Source organism: Cimex lectularius, unplaced genomic scaffold, assembly GCF_000648675.2.
Source record: "Cimex lectularius strain Harlan isolate CLEC.00 unplaced genomic scaffold, Clec_2.1 scaffold56, whole genome shotgun sequence".
In the NCBI taxonomy this organism is placed as follows: Eukaryota; Metazoa; Arthropoda; class Insecta; order Hemiptera; family Cimicidae; genus Cimex; species Cimex lectularius.
Genome location: NW_019394202.1, coordinates 1829922 through 1850134, shown reverse-complemented (window position 1 = coordinate 1850134; position 20213 = coordinate 1829922). Strand labels below are relative to the sequence as shown.

Below are 20213 nucleotides of genomic sequence, written 5' to 3'. Positions count from 1 at the left end.
GCCGAAATATTCATGGATACTTTGAAAAAATTCTTTTCAAATCAAATAACAAATTAATTAAATCTGTCCTTTTTTGGAAACGCTATGTAGACGACATTTTATGTTTATGCTCGGGAACATTAAAGGGTCTAAAAGAATTCCTCCAATTAATTAATTCTTTACACTCTAGTATAAATGTTACATTGGAAATAAATGAAGATGGCTGTTTAAAGTTTTTAGTCTTAAAGCTATCCATAATAAATAACCTAATTGAAATGGACGTATGTAGACAACGCACAAAAAACAGACACTATGATACTAGCAGATTCTATTTATACATGAACCCAAAAAACGGCTGGATTCATTTGGCTCATAAACCGTATGTTGAAACTCCCATTAATACCTGCTAATTATAAAACAGAGTTACAAACAATTAAAACCTTGGTCAAGACAATGTATATCAAAAAATATTTATTGATAGGCTGGCGTTGGCAACCTATCGACAAATAGGTCTAGTCTTGATCTCCACTGTTTTTAGCCGAGGTTTTAATTATTTGCAATTCTTTTTCATAATTAGCAGATGTAGTGTTTGGGTTAAGGTAGGGTTAGGTTAGGTTTACGTTGAATTAGGTTAGACTAAGTGTTAGGTTTAAGTAGATTAAGTAGGGTCAGGATTTATTAATGTTAGATTAGGTAGAGTTAGGTTAGGGTAAGTGTTAGGTTATATTAAGTTAGGTAGGTGGGGTTAGGCTTAAAGTTATGTTAGATTAGGGTTAAAGGTTCAATTCAACGTTTTACTGTACAGATTCAAATACTTTCCGTTTTGCTTGAAAAATAAAATATCTGGTTTATTTTTTCCTTCCTATTAACATTCTCTTCCACTTGGACTTTATGAAAAAGATTCCTCTTCTCTAAGCTATTCAAAACAAAACAACCTGCAAATATTTGGAAATGGGAAACACCACGAAATTTATGTCTTTAAGTAATTCCACAAATTTTATTTTAAGAAAGACCTGGTAATACCAGGATCCTAGAATAGTTTACGTTATTAGCCACGAAACCTTGTTTTGTAGTATTCAAAGGGGTTAAATTAAGAGAGAATAAAGAAGAAAATTGCCACCTCTACAGCCAAGAAGCGACAAGACACATTAAGTCTTCTTTTTTGCACCCCTATTTTTACAATCTAGGTCCTTTTAACAAAAATAAAAAATTGTTAATGCGTTTGGCGAAAGCAATCTGACTGATGTTAAGAATAAAAACTATTTATAAACAATTTTTGACTGTTTAATAACCAGGGTGTCAACTTACTAATGTCACCCCCGGTTTTCGCAAGAAACTACTCAATCTATAAAAAAATTTCAACTTATTTTTTAGGATAAACTGTACGTACATACTTTCAAACATAAGCTGAACAATTCTGTCACCTGTATGACCGTGAGTTGCCCGGGATTTTGTAGATGCTAAACACGAAACCCTTCCATGCTTCGCTGGTCACGGTTTGTAACTGCAATTGCCCGGTTTCGAGTCAGTAGTCGATAGTACAATCAATAGGTTGAAATTTTTCCTTTGCTCGTCCCCAACGAGCGGAACCAACTCAAATAGTTTCACATACGCCTAGGCTTTCTGAACACCAAATTTAATATCTTATTCTATACGGCCCATTGTATTGGGTTGTCCGGAAAATAATGCAGGATTTTGGTATTAAACAAAAAAAAAGAAACTAGTTACTTTAAAGCAATGTTCTTTAATCAAAATAATTTNTGACATTCATACAAATGAGTAATCCTGTAAACGTAAACAGAATATTTTATATAGATTTTTTTTAATGAAAACTTAAAATCCTGCATTATTTTCCGGACAACCCAATACATTAATAACCGACCTTATACAAAATATCAAACCAAGAAGAACAGTTTTACTCGTCGTAGCCATTTCACCAGAAAAAGAAAATAGTTAGAAGCAAACCGTTGAACTATACATTCGATCAAATGAAAAACGAAAAACGACTTGATCATTCTGGTCCGCTTTTCTCGCAAGGTTTGTCTGCAATTTGCCTGCATGTGCTGGAGAATCGAGCAATCGTCACCTGACCTCCCCTCCTCACAATGCTGTCCAATTTTAATATCTAGGTGTTCTAGATGAAAAGCCTTAGGAATAATACAATCAACAATAAGACTTACAATTAGTGGTATGCAGAATATCTCCATGAACCATGAATCATGTTTACCTCTTGTGCAATAGCTTTAAGAGAAAAAACATTATGAAGAATAAAACTTTAAAATACAGAGGTTTTCAGATGTATCATGAGAAGAAGTGATCATGCCCTCCACTTAAAGCAGACTGTGACTATCAACAATTGATCAAAGCAGCAAAGAAAGCCAAGGTTTCTCCAACCAAGCTCGTTTCTAACCCTGAAAGTCGAACGGTCTTTTCCGCGGAGTTTAATGACTGATAACTCTACCTAATCTACTTAAACTTTAAATTTGCTCTAACCAAACCCTACCTACTCTAATCTACTTAAACTGTACACTTACTCTAACCAAACTCTATGTAAACTAACTTAAAAGTAACTCTGACCTTAATCTAACCGTAATCCTAAATCTATTAATCCTAACTTATTTTAAATCCTACCTAACCTAACATAACCTAACAATTTACCCTAACCCTAACCATATCTAATCTACTTAAACTTAACCATAATCTTACATAATCTAAATTAAACCAAACACTTACCCTAATCTAACCCTATTTAATCTACTTATATTTGGCACTACCATAACGTATCTAATCTAACTGAACTTTACACTTGCCCTAACTCAACGCCACCTTATCTAACTTAAACCAAACCCTTACGCTGCCTAATTTAACTTAAATCTGACATTCACTATTTAATTTATTCAAATTTAACATGAACCTAACATAACCTAACATTTAGTCTAACCTAACCCTATTTAATTTTTTCAAGCTAAACACACAGAAAGGACCCAAACTTAATAAATCAACTTAAACCCAACACTCTAACCCTAGTAACCTTTTTTCCCAACTTTAGTGAGAAGCTTATATTGGACCTGCTCTCATATTAAATACAGATATTCTTAACATTTTAAGTTTTAAGTTTAAAAATTTTAGAAGTGAAAAGTATGAAAACAAGTCTACAAGTTTACTGCGATTTTTGCAACAAACCGCTGAAAGTTCTTAACATATTTCATGATTAACACTGGTGGCTTACCACAAGTCTGAACGGTTTGTAACCATAGCACAACTTTAACATATTCCCTCCGTAACTCTAACCTTTACCCTAACCGTACTCAACCCAACTCCCTTGTAACATGAAACCGATGTCGCGAAAATTATCATGCAAAATAATATTGCTGTATCCAGCTCAAAATCTTATCCATGTTCAAAACTGAGCTGGAAAATCATCCGCAGCTGAAGTGAAAAGTGGAAAACCGTCGTGCGTTTTGTGTTCAAGCTTTGTCTCGTACGAGCCTAGTTATTTTCTATTTTCGTAGAGAAAGGAACAAAAAACAAATAGGTCGGACAGAAATGAGTGTTTGGTTGAAATGAGCGTTCGACACAAACACGTTGTTTTTTAATTTGTCCACTTACTTGTATGTTAAGCTGTTAAGCGCCGGTTAGGATTTACAACGTAACGTAAGGAATAAATGTTTGCATGCGAGGCGAGGACATCGGAGTGATTTGCATTTTTTATTGCGGCATTAATTAACCGAAACGATTCCCCTTCGGAGTATTGCCGACCGTGAAGCCAGAAGGTCAGTCTCTTTCCGCTTTCTTGTTGTGTCCAGTTGGAATGAACGGAACTCTTTGTTTATGCTATATATCGCATATCGATAAATCCTCAGCGATCCTATAGAACATATATGTCGTCAGGAACGAGCAGACTTCAGTCAACAACTCTCAGATTGTTAGTTACCCAAGTTTTCAGAAACAACGGGCCAAGTTGGTGATACAATAATCGCACGACAATAGAAAAAGAAATGTCCATTTTTTTATTCCTAATCGATAATAAGATTCCTCAAAAATCAAAAACGAAAGACTTTTGCCTATTAAAAATGCTATATAAAAGAAATACTGAATAGGAATAAATTTTTGAATAAGGAATAAAAGGAATACATAACAAGTGTTAGATTCAAGGAAGATTAGGCAGAGTTAGAGTGCGTTAGGTTTAAGTTAGATTATGTAGAGTAAGGGAAGTGTTATGTTTAGGCTAGATTAGGTGGCGTTACAGATAGATTAATTGTTAATTTCAGTTAGATTAGATAGAGTTAGGATAAGTGTTCGATTTAAGATAGATTAGGTCGCGTTGGGTTATGTGTTGTTTAAATTAGATTAGGTAGAGTTATGGTGTGTTAGGTTTAAGTTAAATGAGGAAGGTGTATGGTAAGTGTTAGGTTCAAGTTATATTATATAGCGTTAGGATGAGTGCTAGATTTAAGTAAGACGAAGCGTTAGGGTATATGTTACATTTAAGTTAGATTAGATAGCATTGGGGTATGTGCTAGGTTTAAGTTAAATTAGGTAGAGTTAGGGTTAGTGTTAGGTTTACGTTAGTATGGGAAAGGTAATGGTGAGGAATGAAATAGGTTAGGTGGGGTTAGAATTATGGTTAGGCTTATGTTAGATTAGGTAGCGTTAGGGTTAGTGTTAGGTTTACGTTAGTATGGGAAAGGTAATGGTGAGGAATGGAATAGGTTAGGTGGGGTTAGAATTATGGTTAGGCTTATGTTAGATTAGGTAGCGTTAGGGTGACTGTTAGGTTTATACTAGTATGGGAAAGGTAATGGTTAGGAATGGAATAGGTTAGGTGGGGTTAGAATTATAGTTAGGCTTATGTTAGATTAGGTAGCGTTAGGGTGTGTGTTAGGTTTCCGTTAGTATGGGAAAGGTAATGGTTAGGAATGGAATAGGTTAGGTCGGGTTAGAATTATGGTTAGGCTTATGTTAGATGAGGTAGCGTTAGGGTGTGTGTTAGGTTTACGTTAGTATGGGAAAGGTAATGGTTAGGAATGGAATAGGTTAGGTGGGGTTAGAATTATGGTTAGGCTTATGTTAGATTAGGTAGCGTTACGGTTAGTGTTAGGTTTAAGTAGATTAGGCAGGGTTAGGTTAGGGCAAGTGTAAGTTTTAGTTAGATTAGGCAGGATTAGAGTTAACGTTTGGATTACTTTTAGGGTTAAGGTAGATAAGGTAATGTTAGAATTAAGGGTAAGTGTTAGGTTTAAGTTAGAAAAGGTAGGGTTAGAGTTAGGGTAAATGTTAGATTTCAGTATGATCAGGTAACGTTTGGGTTATGGCAGGTATTAGGTTTAAGTTGTTAAGGGTTTTGGATGGAATAGGTTAGGTAGGGTTAGGATAACGTAAAAAAAAAGAGGGGCCGATTCAATTGAAAATGTATGATACTGTGCGTCGGCAACAGACTAAAACCGTAACCAGGAAGCGTTTATCTGATTTGCCAAAGAGTTTATTTTTATTTATCATTCTGGTCAATCTTGACAGTTGAGGTGATGAGGGATTTGATGGGCTGCTGTGATTTTATTACCAAGTATTTGTGAGGTATGGCTTAACTTTTTGCGAGTATGTCTACGTGCCGTTCCTCGAAGGTGTTCAGTATTTGGCACCCGATGGTGCTGTTGGTTCCTGAATCTACTCGCCCTTCTGGTGAAGTTTCAACTGGAGCGAAATATGCCTTTCTATCACCTTGGACATTAAAGGTAAGCAAACCTCGGCAATTGCTAAATTTAAAAGAACATAATATATAATAGCCCGAATTCCTTAGAGGGATTTTAAAATAAATTAACCAGGTACAATTCGACTATCGTGGTTATCCTCAATGGCCATTCGAAACAGTCGATCGATAATGCAATCAAACCGCGGCGAGTATTCGGCGAGTAGTAAAGTAAAAAAGGAACAATCAGCCCGTCCCAACTCTTCGTAAGTGATTTATGAGTTTTACGATTTCGATTTTTTTCAATCTGAAAAAAGTCTGAAAGTTCAGGCCATCGGTAAAAACGGTGGTAATTCCGTTGAGGAAGTTTTGCATAATGTCTATATTTAATGCCATCGATTAACTAAAACTTTGATCCTCCTTGAGTATTTTCGGCCGCTTACGTGAACGAGCCCCAGTGATTGATAAACGAGGAAGTCATGAAATGTTCAAATATTGAAGGGCTTTTTCAGTCACGTGAGCCGAGGGGAAACCTTCTAAACGTTCTTCTCCACCTCCAAACGGCCATTTTATATCAATCTCGTTCGCCTTATACCATGCATCATTGATAACAAATACATAAATATCTAAAATCGTTTGACGTGATTTTGTTGTCTCTTATTGAACATCCCAGGCACTTCGCACAGAGAATACATCAAAAACAGTAAAGACCCTTTATTATACTCATTCGCCCAAACCGGTCTGGAAACCACTGATAAATAAAATATACGAACAATTAAAAGAAATTAATGATGATTGGAGAAAGGTCCCCTAAGCAGACGCGAGATGATGATGACAAATGGCAAAACCGCTGGGGACAGAGTTTTGCCAAGTGACGGTAGAAAAGACATTGGTCCCTGGTTCAATGAGGTCGGGACGAGAAGGGAAAGGCAAAACCTACGAGGCTTATCAGCCAAACAGAGATTTTAAGCACGGGCACTTGCCGGTGGGAAAAGAACCGTGTCAATACCTACTACGTACCGGGAGAATGACTGGTGAGCATATTTATGCAGAAAACTAGAAGCCTGCAAGATGTCCGAGTCCCATGCTGCCATATGGCTGTTTCAGTAGTCAGGGTTATTAGAGTTTTAAAATTAATCTATATATGTATTTATAGTCATAATTGATTTATTAATTATACTTTTAATCTAAGTCTTGGTTGAGATGAAAAACAAGTGTCACGAGAGCTTTTAAAGTTAAAATCTTGAAATCCCCTTACCCTACCTAACATAACCCTAACCGTATCAAACATTAACCTAACACTTATCCTAACCATAAACCTAGGGGGGGCGTCGGTGGCCGCAACAGTTAGGCGTTGACATGGCGCTCATCAGTGTAAGGTAAAGGTCCCGGGTTCGAATCCAGCCGCCCTGCATTCGAATCCGACATACTTACAAATGGGCTTTTTTTCAAAAACACCGGCATTTCGAGGGTTGATATAACCTCTGCTGTTGCGAACCCTCGTTAAAAAAAAGAAAAAAAAGAGTTATCACCATTTTTGTGAAAAAATCGGAGGTAAATTGGAAGGCGAATTATTTTAGTAAAAAAAAGAGTTTTTCCCTAAAAATGTGTATACAGGTGTTCTTTAGGTGCAGAAAACGAATATAAACTTTGTTTTTTGTTAAAAACATATATATANCGCATGAGAAGCTTCCAGTAAAACATGTCAAAAAAATAGGTTTTTGAAAAAACAAAACAACTCGTATTTGTACTAAGCGCCAATTCAAGCCCCTAAATATGAATTTCTATATCAAACAAAAAATACACATCTTTCAACCTAAGGTAATATTTAGATTATAAATATTAGATTATATGATAGAAGGAATAAACAAAAGGAGGAAATCAACAAAAACTACTTAATTTATTAAACCTAACACTTACTCTAACCCTACCTACCATACTCAACCTTATCTAATCTATGACTTACCCACACTGAAACCGACTTAATCTATACTTTAACCTAACAATTACCCTAACTCTAACCCTATTTAACATACTCTAACCTTACCTAACCCTACCTAAAATAATTTAAACCAAACACTCTGACCAACCTTTTTTCTCTCTCGACCATATCGCTGGAAGAGCTGTTTTGGACCTGCTCCCATATTGATCACAAGTATTCTTAACATTTTAGTTACAACTATGGAAATAGGCTTAGAAATTCACTCGGGTTTTATGAACAAAGAATGCAAATTTTTCACATGTTTGGTGATTAAACATTGGTGGTTTGCTGGCCTTTGGTCGCTCCGGGTTTGAACTACTTGCTGAGCTGTGCAATATCCACTTCTTGTTTTGGGTGTATGCCCAAATGTGGTTTGATGGTGTGTTGCTAACTTTAGGGTTATCATAATTTTAAAAGTTGTTATACTAAGTTAATCCTAATCAATTTTTAACGCTAGCCATACCTCCCTAACCCTCACTCTAACCTAGCCTAACTCAACCTAATCCTTACTCTACCTAACCAAACAATTCTTTAACTTTCCTAACGCCTGCTCACACCCTGGTAGGGCGAAATCGATGAGGTGAAAATGTTCACGCAAAAAAATTGTGTATCCAGCTCAAAGCATATCTTAAAGGCTCCAAGTACAGGAATAAGAGATTTTCTTCCAATCAAAACCTAGGTATCAAAAAAGAGTTTGCTGTTTATTTATGATGGACTTAGAACACAATGAGTTCCAGGTGGGGTTTGGTCCCAAAATTAAATGCCCGGAGCCCATGGGCGTGATCACCAGTGTCTTTCAAGACCATGTCCATGTTATCGAGAAGTATAATCGGTTCAATTTGAAAAATACAAAAATAGAGACTAACCTGTCAAATAGGCAAGGTAGACATATAACGGTATTTATTTTAGGCGGCTTTCACACCAAAGAGACAGAAAACTTGTCTTTGCACTGAAAAAATTAATTTCTATATTTATTATTGCCAATTGATTTATTGTGAGCTTTTGTTGGGTTAAAGTTCAAGAGGTATGCGTTAAGTGGAAATGCTTGATCACGTATAAATAATAAGGAAAATCTTCAAGCTGGGTGATGGCCTAGGGTCAGTATATTTCCAGTATATTCAATATAAGAGTAGAAAATAGGAGATTTTTTTAAGAAACAGTGATAGTAAAACATTTAGAATTATTTAAGAAAAGTTTGTTAGTTTGACACCAGCGGAAAGATTATTGAGAGCGTTTTGTAAATTAATGCAATCTAAGGAAGAATAAATTGTTATGTATATTTTTTAGTCGTCGGCAAATAGAAGAAACTCAGTACCAGATAGAGCAAGGTGAATAGCATTAATGAAGAAGAGAATGAGAAAACGACCAAGATGGGAGCCTTGTGGCACACCAGATAAAACAGAAAAGGAAGAGATCTAAAAGATTCACTAATTTCGTGGTCCGCTTGACCAATTAATACATTACAATTAATTAAGGTTTTTAGTTGAGATAAAAAAGTCAATGGCACGAGCGGGATTCGAACCCACGATCTTCGGCTTGATACGCCGCTGCTCTACCACTTGAGCTATCGTGACCTCGATCCACTCTGACACTAACTTCCCATCTCAACCCCACCTTTTGAGTTTTCCTTCCTTTTGCCATTTCTCAAATGTCATGTAATCGGATTGGATTCTCGGCTCAATAGGTGGGGTTGAGATGGGAAGTTGGTGTCCGAGTGGATCGAGGTCACGATAGCTCAAGTGGTAGAGCAGCGGCGTATCAAGCCGAAGATCGTGGGTTCGAATCCCGCTCGTGCCATTGACTTTTTTTATCTCAACTAAAAACCTTAATTAATTGTAAGATCTAAAAGACCTGATTTTCACTATTGGGTGCGTTCAGATAAATAACTGTGCAGCAAAGCTGTAGATTTCCAGATATTCAATTCGCTCTAGCTTCTTAATAATATCGATTACTTAATTATTAATTAATAATAATATCGATCAACTTTCTCGAAGGCCTTGGAAAAATCTACATATACAGAATCCACCTGACAACCGTCGGCTATAGCGTCCAAAATATAATTTTGAAACATTAGCGAAATAGTAACTGTTGATCTACCAGTACAGAAGCTATATTGTTACATAACCTTTTTGAGGCCATTAACTTATTGCAAACCTGAAAAGATCAAAATATTTTTGAAAAAAAAACAAAAAAAAACCGGATCGGATGAAAATGGATTTATAATTAGACATTGGAATTATCGCCAGATTTGAAAAGCGGAATTACAAAGGACGATTTCGAAAACTGAGGAAAATATTACTCATTTAATAAATTTAGCAAGGGAAATATTCAAGGTACGTCCTTCTCCACCATCGGTAAAATTAAATCCTCATGTTTCAGTCCCAATAAAACGGTATGCAAATAATATACTTTATATATATATGAATGAATGAATGAATGAATAGTATTTATTTACATGGAATTCAACAAACTCAAAATATGTTACACAATACTTTACGGCATGGACAACAGTCCGTCAGCCGGAGTTGATTTGAGCAAACACAGAGTAATTATAATAAAAATACATGAAATAATTAAATTAAATTAATCTATGAACATACTATAAAATAGTGCGATTAAATTAAAAAAAAATGAATAAATCAAAAACAATAAAAATAAAGCAATACTAGAGAAGAAAATAGAAGAAATAGTAATAATAAAAGCTAACAAAATAAAGAGATATTGTAAAACATTAATAATTAAAGTGTTGGACTAGCTCGAATCTGTAAGTCGAAGCTTGGCGAGCAAATCTGATGAGAGGACGACACAGACGGCCATCATTTAACATTGCTATGAGTGCGGGTCTGGTCAGCCTCGCCAGGCCAACGTGCAGGTCGCGAATCTCAGCAAGAATTGAACATTCGGCGTCAAAATGAAATGTGTTTTCCACCGCTCTGGAATTACATAGAGGGCACAATTCAACTACTTTTTCCATCCTTGGAGTGTAATTTAAGAATAGCAACTCGCACCTCAATTTAAATAGCCAGCGGAGCTCTCTAAGCGATAGACCCCACGACCGGTCCGCAATCAGGCTGCATATGCCAGCACAATGATCAAGTTCCGGATATAATGTAAAACGGGACGGGACTACAGCTTTTTTTCTGAAGCTCCTCATGGTGTGAAGATTTCATTTTACTCAATAAGGTGGCCAACTGGCCACTCCATAATGACATGCCTTCCACAGTCAATTCACAATTATATCTCTGAGCCAGATCAATCCAATTCTTCTTAAACCAGAAAGTTTTGGCTTTTATTATTTCCAAGGCAGAGATTCTTGGCAACCTATGAGGAGGTAACCTCAACATCCTTAGGCAGTAATCAAAGTGTAACTTCAAGGTGAATACTTCAAGTAGATCGACCTCCGTTTCGAGTTTGGAGCTACCAATGGATACATACATATATATATATATATACTTACTGGTTATAAGGTTTCTTGGTTGTCTCCTAAATTCTATATGAGCCAGAATAGAAATTTTTTCCTCCTTATTAAAGCGAGAATGGCAAATTGAAGGAGAAGACTACTTCCAGAAGAGTAACCGCCTATAATTTACTCGGTCTAATTTAAATTTATTATACTTTTCAAAGAATTTTATTTTGAATCCATTGATTTTGGTGAATTCAATAGCCTCACAGGCTGCCTTTAGCATTAAGCCGATTGGCTCAAAGCAAAACTAGACAGCTAATTATCATAGTATTGTATATATAATTATATACATAAGTTTACAATATTTGCATTTTAATATCGTATCATCTTCGTTCAGCCTTCTACTTTGACGATCAAAACTGAACTCTGTAGTAGACCTGCGACCACTTTGGATGTAATAGGTTCCTACCATCCAATAACCAAGCATCTGATCTTTCCAATTAAAAATCCTCAATTTGTCAAACTTCCTTAACACGTCACTAGCCACACTTTTGGCTGATTGCCTGTACTCCAATAACAAGGAGCTACTTACTTCTTATCAGGTTAGATGCTTGTCTAGAGATATTCCCCACAGTCATAAGATCACAAAACTTCAAATGTTATATCATCATTTCATCGTCGTTCAACCTTCTGTTTTGACGGCATAAACTGAACAGTTTGTACAAAATTGTGTTCCTAGTCATCTGATACCCAAGCATCCTTTCCTTACAATTAAAAATATTCAATTTGACAAACTTCCTTAATAAGTCACTAACGTCAATTTTAGCTGGTTCTGTCTGCACTCCAACAACAACAAGGAGGTACCTACTTCTAATCGCGTCAGATACTTAGTACTATGACTAGAGAGATCCCCTAGACTGGCATAAGACCATAAGCCGAACTCTGTAGAAGATCTGCGACCACTTTGGACGTAATAAGTGGCACTGTGTTCGTTCTTAGCATTGCAATACCCAAGTATCCTTTCCTTTCAATTAAACATTCGCAATTTGCCAAACTTCCTTTAATACGTTAGTAACTTCATTTTGACTGGTTATGTCTGTTGTGGATCATCAACAAGGAGCTACTGACTTCCAATCTGAAAGAAACTTGGAATCCCAACACAAGACCTACGACCACAAGAACGAAATCTGTTTTGACAGTCAAAACCGAACTCTACAGAAGACATGCGACGACTTTGGATGTAATAAGTGGGATTGTGTTTAAGCCTTCCAATATCCAGATAAAATGACCCAACTCTTTACTACGTCACTTACCTGACTCTCGTCGAAGAAATGACCAAACACTAACCTTAGTTCGCCTTAAACCTCTAGATCTCCTCGCGCCCTCATATGACTCAGCGTCGGTTGGCCAGTTGCTGACAGACTTCTTAGTGTCGGTTTTTAGCCATTACCTTACAGATAAGAAATGTAGGACGTAACGGATACAATTAACAAACTGGTAACAAAAGTCAAAGAAAAAACAATCCATCTTAAAAAAGAATATTTAAGCCACGTAAAAGCTAGTCTGTTTAACAAAATCACACTAAATGCAGGTATAATTTGAAAACTAACTGTAGGTGGCTACAGGTGTACTAGGAATTGGAAACATCTATGTAGATAGGAGGAACATTTGCATCCGCCGAATGGCAAAGCCCTCAACTGTTTTTTTTTTTTTTGGCGTTATACAAATTACAAACTGTTAGTTAACCTGGGTCTATTATTATTTCACAGTCGTTGGCCGCTGTGTAATTGTGTCAAGCGTATTCGTAATGAGATACACTTCCGACCGTTTTGTAGCCTGGGGGGGGTGTCCGTGAATGTGATAATCACGCTTCTCGTCGACAAATGAAACACCACGGACACTTTCACCCGGGTGAACAATCGCCGTGCCAAGTTGGAGGAATCCGACCCGGTTCCGGTTCCGTTCGTTGAACGATTAGCTCTGCCGGGTGAATTTCACGTTGCGACAATCGGCCCAAATCCGTCCTTCCTCGGACATTTTGAAAATGTGTGCCGGATTTCGCGATTTTTAACCGATTCGATATAATAGGACTTTGTATAAACAAATTGCGACACAATGTATGAAAGAATGACAACAAATGAGAGGACTGCTTCAATACCGGAAAATTTAAAATTATGCTGCGGTCATGCGGAAGCATGTCGTCGAGAACAAGTAAACATGAACATAATTTTATGCAATGTAGCCTCATTTTTTAGTTAGGGTTCAAACTCAATAGACCAAAAACAATTAAACATACACATTTTTGGTGGGAGGTATGGTATAAAAGTTGGGCGTGGCAGGTTTCCTTCACCCGACGAAAAATCACAACGGCTCCCAACCAGGTATCAGTGATTTTAATAAAACTTTTTTTTATTATATTAGGACGAAAAACGTTAGTCACGTGTCCGAGCGTTTTTGCCAATGAGGCCTAGGAGCCAAGGAAAAATATATTCAATATATATTCAACTAATTGTTGTGAAAACGTATTTTTTTCATTTGTTATGGACGTATTTCAAGGTTATATGCCAATCGATTTTTTTAACCTATATATTAAATCTGCTATAAAAAAATAATAACCAAATTTTATTAAATTTGATTAGACGTATATAAAAATTTACACAGACGAAAAAACGCTCTCCGTAATATAGGCTAAAAAAATGTTTTTACAAAAACCAATTCAAATTCGTTTTAAGCACCCTTTAAGGCCCTTAAATATGACTTTATGAAACAAGAAATGTACGTTCTACGTTCTTCAGCTGGATCCGGGGGGGGGGGTTATTTTTCTTTCTCAGATTTCTATTTAAAAAATCCATAACTACTCTGGTGTTTATAAAATTCAGTGTTATTATAATCGTTGTAAAGCTGAATGGCTCTCCTAGCCAGTGTAACAATCCGTCGTTTAGGGATGACCTAAAATCCATAAAATTGAAAAATTCTTTTCAAATCATATAACAAATTAATTAAATCTGTCCTTTTTTGGAAACGCTATGTAGACGATATTTTATGTTTATGCTCGGGAACATTAGAGGATCTAAAAGAATTCCTCCAATTAATTAATTCTTTACACTCTAGTATAAATGTTACATTGGAAATAAATGAAGATGGCTGTTTAAAGTTTTTAATCCTAAAGGTATCCTTAATAAATAACCTAATTGAAATGGACGTATGTAGACAACGCACAAAAAACAGACACTATGATACCAGCAGATTCTATTCATACATGAACCCAAAAAGCTGCTGGTTTCATTTGGCTCATAGACCGTATGCTAAAACTTCCATCAACACCTGCTAACTATAAAAATAATTAGAAACTATTAAAACACTTACAAAAAACAATGGGTATCTAGAAATATTTGTTGATAGCTTGCTAGTTAAAAGAATAAAAAAATTAACTTTAAATGAATCAACAATAGGACTCTGCCACCTCACCATAAATGAATCATTAGGTTTCCGTTGTTTGCCATACATTGGTGAATTGTCGTAAAATGTTAGTAAAATTTTTAAACAAGAAGGTTTTAGAATAGCTTTTAGAAGTACGGGTTCACTTAAAAACATCCTCTCAATACCTAAAGACAAGGTAGTTAACTTGACAAAATGATGGGATGATTTACCAACATAATCGTAATGATTTTGATATTAAATATATAGGACAAAGCGGTAGAGAAATAAAAACGAGAGTAAAAGAACACTTGTCTAAATCGAATANTCGTGGCACGGTCCAAATTTCTAAGCATCTTTTTGTTTTCGACACTGTTGCATATCGATACAATGACCGCCAGTGGCCTCGCGATTTCCTCCCTAGTGAGGGATGTGAATAGGGGTTTTTATGAGTTTAAACACTGGATTTTTTCTCCAACAGCGACCTTCAGAAACGACCAGGACCATTACTTCCTCCACTTTGCCAAAACGGGTGTTCCGCATGGCAGCATGTTCGGTCCATCCACTATTCAGTATACACTGCAGACATTCCCCAATATTATGATATAGTATACCTACAGTGTATACTGAGCAGAGAATGGGACATGCTGTCATGGGGAATTTACGCTTCGGCATAGTGGACGAAGTAATGGTCCAATTTGTACTTAGGATTATAGACCAGTTAGCTTAAGTATGGTTTTTAAATTATTATGTTCCAAGTTAGGTAGGGTTACGGTTAGGGTCATGTACGAGTTATGTTAACTAAGGGTAGGGATTTGTTTTATTAATATTTAAACAGAGCTAAAGAGCCACAAGCAACTCTTAAGCCCTTGAATTACTGTTTATTATAAAGCGTGGAAAAGTAACGTAGGGGTTAAACTTCCAAAACCCACTATTTAAATCCCTCACTGGGGAGGAAATCGTGATTCAGGCTGGATGAGAAACTATGGAGTTTGGGCAATGGTGCAGTGGCAGTTTCGAACCGGGCTAACTGGATCCTTTGGTGGTTGGAACATTGGTCGAACCCCACATTTCAATTCTGTCGTGATTTGGTTTCGTCGAGTCTGATCCTCTATTTTTTGAAGCATTCTCCCAATCAGGACAGACTGTACTGGAACTTTTTGGAGATCAGTACTGGAAAAATAACTCAGTTTTTTCACTTAGGAAGAGGTAGTTCTGCTCACAGAAGTTCTAGGCAACTATCCGCTTTTCAAGTAACGTATACTCATCATCAGGCAGAAGATACATCTCTCGACATGAATTGAAGAAAGGCTTGTAAATCCACCGCCAACACGACTTCCAATGAGAACCTGATTTTAATACCGTTCAAATTTGAATCTTAATTGAAATCCAACGGGTTCGAGGATATGAAGAAGCCAGGGAGTTTGGGCAATGGGTCGAAAGATTTGGAATTGGAGTCACTGAATGGTTTAAGAGTTTTGAAGGAGTTTATGATGATCCAGGTCATGGATGTATATATCGAACTCCAGACGGTTTCCAGGAATGAGATCTGAAAGTCTTTGTGGATAGGCTAGTTGGGAAATAGGGAGCTTGAGCTTAAGTCCGAAGGATTTTGAAGTCGGATGTGGTACTTCTCTGTAGGCACTAAGAAATGCCGGCGAGCAATTTCGGCTTATCTATTGAAATCCATAATCTGTGATCCCGTGTACTAGAAAAATCTGTATTGGTAAATATAAACCTTAAAGCAATCGGTCCTGTTAAAAAAATTATATGGAGATTTTTTAAGGATTCATGAATGCAGAAAGGATTTTTGTCGCAATCGACAACGTGGTAACGGCTCTCTCGTACATTCCATGACCCCGTTTGTACGACTGAAAAATTCAGGCAGGCCGTAGCCGTATTTGATCTCGGGGTTCCGTGTTGTGGTGAATGAATGAACGGGTTCGTGCCTTCTGGAAACACACACACAAACTTCATTCCGGACAAAACCTTTTAAATTACATTTTTAATATGATTACAAAAGGTACACCCATAGGAATTAGTTTAGTATTTTTTTGAGGGCAAAAACTGTATAAGTAAAAGCGTCTATTTAAACTTAATCCATCAGATCATATTATCTATCAGAGCGGTTCTTATAGACAAGGATTAAATGACCAACTACTGCTTTGTGAATGTGGGGGTAGCGTAGGCTACACCTAGCACATGCATGGCATAAACAATTACGGGTTTATGATACCCGAAGATCTAGACATTTGTTGAAGGTTGAGGAATCACACCAAAACAATCTAGTAAATAAATTACAATTAATTAAGGTTTTCAGTTGAAATAAAAAAGTCAATCGCACGAGCGGGATTCAATTACACGACATTTGAAACATGGCAAAAAGGAGGGAAAATTAGGGGAGTTGGTGTCCGAATGGATCGAGGTCACGATGGCTCAAGTGGTAGAGCTGCGGCATATCTAGCCGAAGATCGTGGGTTCGAATCCCGCTCGTGCCATTGACTTTTTTATTTCAACTGAAAACCTTAATTAATTGTAAGATATTAATTGGTCAAGAGGACCACGAAACTAGTGAATTTAACTTGTAAATAAAAGTGATGATTACAGTTGAGTATGACTTGTTCTTTTTCACCAACCGTAAATCACTTAGCGGTTATTTTTTTGGGGTTGCTGCTTTATTACAGGCTAACCAAAAAAGTCTTGAACAGTTCACTGTAAATTATAAAATATTTTCTTTCTCATAGCTTCAAACCGACTTATTATTACTTATCTCTTCGGACCTGGCCCCATCTTACTTTCACCTTTTCTTAGCAATGGATCATCATATGCGCGATCGGGAGTCCGATAACTGCTGAAAAATAAACTGAGAATATTTTTTTTCCCGGAGACCCTAATTTTTGTAAGAAGGGCATTAAACCCTTTAAACCGCACGGACTTTTCTGGTTACATGTTACTTACATAACTTATCCTGTACTTCTAGGTTGACCGTCTAAAACATAAGAAGTCAGTAAAAATACATAAATCTTTTACAGGCTTTATTTCAGCTCTTCCTATTCAATTACCTCTGAAACCTTTTCATCGTTCTGAAGTAAAGCACCACATGCGCAAATCCCCAAGTAGAAATTTCTCTGAGCACATACTTATTAACTCCATCATGCCTTTAAACCTACCACAAAAGGCCGTGGTTTCCCATATGCCATCCTACGAACCTCACTCACTCTTATGGAAATATTCCGTCATTATTCTCATTCCTAAAGCTTACAAATCTTTCAATTACATATCCTCCTACAGACCCTTCATTCAGCCTTCTTTCTGCAATGTTCAACCTTGAACGACTCCTTTTAAAGCGATTAATCTCCATTCTAGATACTCATAAAATAATCCCCTCTCAAAAATTCACCTTCCGACCACATCATCCTACGATCCAAAGGGTTTCAGAGTAGTCGACACTATCTCCTCCGCTCAAGAGAACAAAGAGTATTGCTTGGTTGCGTTCCTAGCTGTAGCACGTGCTTCGGATAGGGTTTGGCTCCCAGGCATACTTTATAAACATAAACGCTTCCTACACACTCCTTATACCTTATCCTGAAATCCTATCTAACCGACTGCTTCCTCAGAGTGAGGTGCGGCAACAAGTTCTCGGAAGGCAGGCAGACACATACCGGTGTCCCGCAAGGGAGCATTCTTAGTTTCATAATTTATATAATTTATACCTGACCTACCTTTCATCACCATCTACGCGGACTAGACCGCAATTCTCTCGATTCCTATCCAAGCTACCTCCAACAACCAAGAACACCTTGAGCTTATCGAAGACTGGGACTGAAAGAGTAAACGAAGAAAAATGTACTCAGTGTACATTCACATTGAAAAAATAGTTTTTCCCTCCACTGTACATCAAAAACAATGAGATTTCCATTCAAGCCACGTAATTAGAGTCTTAAGACGTGGAATCCCCACACAAAACTTCATAGACAACAACCTAACGCAAGACGAACAACTACGAAGACATCAAAGACGAAAATCCTTTTTGACCGTCAATACTAAACTAACCCATCCAACATCCAGCTTATCCAATCCTTCCAATCAAAAGTCCTTAGACAAATCGTCGAAGCTCCTTCGAAAAGTTCCACACCGAGCTTTCGAACCATCCTAACCGTACTGCTCGAACAATCTGTACATATTCCCATCCCGAGAACCCGCCACGTCACCTTAATCGCCTGCCTGTATCCTCCAGGTGCAGCGCTGGAATTAGTCTTGAATAGAATTGAAAATAAGTTTTCTTCTCACATTTGTAATACGTACTAATATCTATAGAGTACAAACCTCTTACATAATAAACCTTCCAAAACTTACTTGGCACATAATTTCTATAGTGGTGTACAGGTTGGACGGGGGAAGAAGAGCAGAAACAAGATTAGATTGTTGACTGTTGATCGATTTTTGTTTAATAATGTAAATCGACGCTTTCACCGATATTTCATGTGTCTACAACCTCTTACTTTGCATATATTATACGAAACGATTTCTCAGCTTTTATCAAATTTCGTAATTGTCTCTCGACTGAAAAAGGCTAGAAATAAGGATCACTCGCACTCTAGAAAAGGAAATACTTCTACCGAGTGATGAAGACTTCTCCGACACCCTTTTCGCATAGTTCGAGTCCACTTTGCTAAAAAGTAAAACATGACCATTATGGTCCGCCTGTTATCGCTGCTTTTCGTCACCTTGTGATTCGTTTAATCAAAAGCTATCATCCAAAACATCCAAATTGATCTTTTTTTATTGTCAGGAGAAACACAGTAAAGGTCATCCAGCTATTAACGAACTCTGAAACGCCATTGTCCCTAGGAAAATAGGAAATTACTTAAAACACCCTTCGTTTGTAGTGAGATTTTTTCACAGGGAAACGGGATGAAAAGACCGTTTCGTTCAGACATGTCCTATGACAGCTAACAAAGGAATTGTTCCTAAAACCAAAAGTGTCTTTTCATCGTATGCAAAATAAGAAGCTTTTGAATAAGAGCATTGGAGAGATTTTCCCCCTTTTTTTGTTATAAGGCTGTACGTCTTGGCTGTACATTTACAACAAATTTTACATTTTCATCTCATTATATAACTGTAGACTGGAATATTCTGATGGCAGTGGAGTTTCCTTTGAAAAGGACGAAAATGTTAAAGAAAAAGCTCGAAATGCTCTCACCTGCACTATTTTGAAGAACCGCATAGCATAAAAATTCCACGGTGTTTTAGTTTAACAAATAAATGTTACAAATTTAATATTAAAAAAAATCAATATGTGATATACAGGGTGTCAGGTTATTAATGTCACACAATATTATCAAAAAATGTAGTAATTGCAATTTCTTTTGTACTGGTATCATACATTTTTCATATTGCTCCATAGGTCATTACTTGGCAAAATTGTTGAAAAACTCCTCAGTTTCATTCCTCCTTGTCAATTGGACTTCAAGTGAAATCTACTATTCAACAGTCCCACAGGGTGGTACATATCGTTGCATTGTCCCTTGAACTGAAGATCTGCTGCGGTGGTGCTTAAACTCATGAGCATTCTTCTATTCACTTAACTCCTCCGAAATCCCCCTGTCCGATACTCCTTAATTCACTTTGCTGGAGTGGGTGTTCCGCAAGGCAGCATTGTCGCCCATCCTCTTGTAGTACACTGCCGATTAATAATCACGATACAAAACTATGCACAAGTCAGTCGATACCGTGAGGTGACCTTC

At 36.9% G+C, this 20213-nt stretch overlaps 1 protein-coding gene across 6 annotated transcripts in view; it reads right to left on the bottom strand.

Annotated features, from left to right (window-relative positions):
* Positions 1-20213, bottom strand: part of LOC106666663 (MAM and LDL-receptor class A domain-containing protein 1-like) — a 123901-nt gene that overhangs the window by 13086 nt on the left and 90602 nt on the right. Inside the window, exon 1 of one of the 6 annotated variants that reach the window (XM_024230119.1) lies at positions 12397-12417. The exons of 4 other annotated variants lie outside the window; for them this stretch is intronic. The gene's annotated coding sequence lies outside the window, so the exon portion shown is untranslated. Of the gene's footprint in view, positions 1-3588; positions 3666-12396; positions 12418-20213 lie in introns of those variants that run through there. One more of the 6 variants, XM_024230117.1, reaches the window with a different exon arrangement.